The sequence below is a fragment of the Salvelinus namaycush genome, chromosome 14 (genome assembly GCF_016432855.1).
Source record: "Salvelinus namaycush isolate Seneca chromosome 14, SaNama_1.0, whole genome shotgun sequence".
Lineage (NCBI taxonomy): Eukaryota > Metazoa > Chordata > Actinopteri > Salmoniformes > Salmonidae > Salvelinus > Salvelinus namaycush.
Window position 1 is genome coordinate 34,346,267 of NC_052320.1, and position 4,412 is coordinate 34,350,678.

General features: G+C 45.8%; 1 long non-coding RNA gene across 1 annotated transcript; it reads right to left on the reverse strand.

Moving 5' to 3' along the window:
• Window positions 1-1,217: 1,217 nt before the first annotated feature.
• Window positions 1,218-2,436, reverse strand: LOC120058964. Its single transcript, XR_005478073.1, has 3 exons — window positions 2,372-2,436; window positions 1,878-2,138; window positions 1,218-1,536 (listed from the first exon to the last, which is right to left on the reverse strand). It is a non-coding gene; the product is annotated as an uncharacterized LOC120058964 (long non-coding RNA).
• Window positions 2,437-4,412: the final 1,976 nt, after the last annotated feature.

Sequence of the window (4,412 nt, forward strand, 5' to 3'; positions counted from 1 at the left end):
TATCGCCGCCTTCGCATGGTTATTGCACATTTGGATTGTTTGACGAAAATGAAAATGTTGATTCAAGTGTTGGGAATGACTGTCTATTTACACAGCTCCTTTGCCTTGTCAAAATGGTGTATTAAGAGTTAAGACCGGCTCTCATGTTTTTGTTCAATCATTTTGGTAACTCCTTACTTTACGGTCCTAGGCCTATATAGGTCTATCGTGTCTAAATTATGCTATCAGCTAACAGCTACGACATTTGTTATGGCCTTATTATGGCAGTGTAGGCCTTATGGCGGAGGGCTTCAAGTCAAAGTAAGATTGCTGTTAAGATGTTATTTAGCTTAGATCCAGGTCTTTTGATTGGTAGTATGACCACATAATATAAAATAAAACACACTTGTCATGGTTGGTATTAAAACATGTTTTTTAGTACACCCTGACCTTTGCCCTCTCTTCTGACCCCTAGCACGTCTCTCCTCTCTGTGGTAACTGTCTCTCTCTGCTGTCAGGTGTCCCTCTTGCCTACCAGTCAGTTTGACTTGCCTTGAGCAGCACATTGACTCCAGAGGTACAGTCCATAGATCACAGAGAGTGCAGCGGTTGGCCTCCACCATAGAAATAGAATTACTAGAATGGTAATCTCTAAGTAGAATGGGTGGACCGGTGGCCAGGAAGTAGTCGTGTTATATTTCTATGGCATCCACATCATGGGTTTTCCCATCTCAATGCTTTTCCTTTATCATGTGTATCATCGCTATCCTTACTTAAGTACAGCGTTAATGCAACGTTATTACAGAGTGTTTTGTGTAACACTAGTGTTTCACGATCTTGTGACAATATTGGCAAATTTGAACCATTGTTAAACTGAAGTCAGTATAATCAGCATCCACAGAGACAGTATTTTATTGACCCCCCCCCCCCCCCCCCCCTTAGTTAGAACAGAGCCATTGTGTCAGGTGGTGCCGGAGTCGTGTTAGAAAGTTAGATTATCTGTTTATTCTCAGACTTCCCTTTCTCCCTTTTTTTACTCTGTTTGTGTCATGTTGTTTCACCTCCCCCATTCAATGTCAATCTATATAAATCCAATCCATTGTGATTATCATTGTTCACTATCATTATTTACCTGGTTTATTTTTGGAGCAAAGGTGAGCCTTCATCTCTGATCTAGACACTGCTCTATGCTACCTGGAGACCACAACTGAACATGCAAGTTGAGATTGAGAGAAAAAGATATGTAGGGAGTTGGAGAGGTTTATCTTCTTGATTGCAAAAATACCATGGACCAAGAGTAGGATTTAAGTGTGAATAAATATTTCTGCTTTATCAATGTGAACCGTCGGTGTGCATCTTCCTCCCGTCCTATTTGAATGAGCAGCTTGGTGGCAGGTATGGTCATGTTGGTTGGCTAAACAGCATACCACCAGCTGTACAACACATCATGGAAAACTAACATTCGGAAATCCATACTGACATTTGGCCTTGATTAATTATGGATTGGTTTAATAAGGATTGTTGTGCATTCCATAAATGGCATGTTGATGTGGATATCTGCATAAAAAAACAAACATAATGCAATTGTTTTATATCATTTGAAATGCAATAGAAGGAATTCAAATTAACACTACATTCATAGTCCAATCTATTCTTTAACATATAGGAAAGTGGATGAATGACAGTTTGAAGTTATAGGCCCAGTACTAAAGAATAGCTCTCTTTCCTCGTCTGCTTCATAGTCGAGGCAGCCATTTGTACCCTACGCCCTGCGCAATCACACAGGGTTCGCCACCCTCACCACCACCCCTACAGGATCAGTGGAGCAGTCTTCCCACTGATAATGTAATATTGCAATGTCATATTGCTGAGTCTACCATTAAAAATGTGCAGCCTACATTTGATCGTTGCGCCTTCCTGAATCATTGCATGTTGGTAACCAGAGTCCTCAGTTTCCCCACAGGGTGGCGCTGTCTCACAGTGGCAGTGCAGACTCCATATCCCACGTGCACAGCTCTGTCAGATGACAAGCACATCGTCAGCCAGTGGCAAGAGGTGCTGCCTGGAAAGGAGATTCCCTTTGAGTTTGAAGCTCGAGAAACTCAGGCATAGGTATGGTTTGTGACGTATCCCTGTTATTTTCATACAGGGAATAAAACCTAAAACAAAAAAGTAAAAGGACAAGAGAGCAAATAAGACGTTAAACTGGTGATCGCACACAATTCACAATCCATAGCTATGGATGTCAATGCGAGAAATGAACTGCCTTATAATGTACTGACTAAGTCACTCTGGATGTAAATGTAAAAATGAATGCGAACCTAGACTGGATATCTGTCTATATTTGGATTCTAAACTGTTGTTGGTTGTGTTTCTCTGCAAACATACTCACGAGCTGAAGCTGCACCAGCTCCTGGTGCGTGTGTGGGGCTGGGAGAAAGTCAAGCTCGTGTCCGTGGACAAAGTGGTTGTGTTCTTTCGCTACGTCACCCCCGACCGCAATAACCATTCTAACACAGTGAGTCCTCAGGTCAAAGGTCAAGAGCTGTGGTCTTACTCAGTTATTTAAAAAACTATAGTTTATTCCATCAACATTGCTCTCACGTTTCCTATACCTGTATGGCAGTATCAGAATGCTGCTTTGTGCTTATTGTTTGTGATGTTTATTTTTTTCTAAGTGGGCAGCCCTATCAGCAGGCCCAGCATCATACACCCACATGCCTATGTAAGTGTGCAAGCCAATTATTTTCCCCATGTATTCCCTGCTCGGATATACAGTTGAAGTCGAAAGTTTACATACACCTTAGCCAAATACATTTAAAATCAGTTTTTATCCTAGTAAAAATTCCCTGTCTAAGGTCGGTTAGGATCACCACTTTATTTGAAGAATGTGAAATGTCAGAATAATAGTAGAGAGAATTATTTATTTTAGCTTTCATTTCTTTCATCACATTCCCAGTGGGCCAGAAGTGTACTTACACTCAATTAGTATTTGGTAGCATTGCCTTTAAATTGTTTAATTTGGGTCAAAGGTTTCGGGTAGCCTTCCTCAATTTCCCCACAATAAGTTGGGTGAATTTTGCCCATTCCTCCTGACAGAGCTGGTGTAACTGAGTCAGGTTTGTAGGCCTCCTTGCTCCACACACTTTTTCAGTTCTGCCCACAAATGTTCTACAAGATTGAGGTCAGGGCTTTGTGATGGCCACTCCAATACCTTGACTTTGTTGTCCTTAAGCCATTTTGCTACAACTTTGGAAGTGTGCTTGGGGTCATTGTCCAGTTGGAAGACCCATTTGCAACCAAGCTTTAACTTCCTGACTGATGTCTTGAGATGTTGCTTCAATATATCCACATAATTTTCTTGTCTCATGATGCCATCTATTTTGTGAAGTGCACCAGGCCCTCCTGCAGCAAAGCACCCGCACAACATGATGCTGCCACCCCCGTGCTTCACGTTTGGGATGGTGTTCTTCGGCTTGCAAGCCTCCCCCTTTTTCTTCCAAACATAACGATGGTCATTATTGCCAAACAGTTCTATTTTTGTTTCATCAGACTAGAGGATATTTCTCCAAAAAGTACGATCTTTGTTCCCATGTGCAGTTGCAAACTGTCGTCTAGCATTTTTATGGAGGTTTTGGAGCAGTGGCTTTTTCCTTTCTGAGCGGCCTTTCAGGTTATGTCGATATAGGACTCGTTTTACTGTGGATATAGATACTTTTGTATCTTCCTGTGGCAGCCCCACGCACCAGGCTGTCTCTCCGTCTCCTCCCTCCAGGTTCTCTCTCCAGGCCAGAGCCGCCCGTCTGTCCTGAGCTGCCAGAGCCGCCCGTCTGTCCTGAGCTGCCAGGGCCGCCCGTCTGTCCTGAGCTGCCAGGGCCGCCCGTCTGTCCTGAGCTGCCAGGGCCGCCCGTCTGTCCTGAGCTGCCAGGGCCGCCCGTCTGTCCTGAGCTGCCAGGGCCGCCCGTCTGTCCTGAGCTGCCAGGGCCGCCCGTCTGTCCAGGGCCGCCCGTCTGTCCTGAGCTGCCAGGGCCGCCCTCCTGTCCGGAGCTGCCAGGGCCGCCCTCCTGTCCGGAGCTGCCAGGGCCGCCCTCCTGTCCGGAGCTGCCAGGGCCGCCCTCCTGTCCGGAGCTGCCAGGGTTGCCCTCCTGTCCGGAGCTGCCAGTCAGTCCAGAGGCGCCCCTCAGTCCAGTGGTGCCCTCTACTAGGGTCTCCAATCCGGGGTCAGTTGCGAGGGTCGCCACTTCTAAGGTGCCACATAAGTGGGCCGAGACTATGGTGGGGTCCACGTCCCGCTCCAGAGCCGCCACTGCGGTAAATGCCCACCCAGACCCTCCCCTATAGGTTCAGGTTTTGCGGCCGGAGTCCGCACCTTTGGGGGGGGGAGGGGTACTGTCACGTTCTGACCTTAGTTCCTTTTTTATGTCTTTATTTTA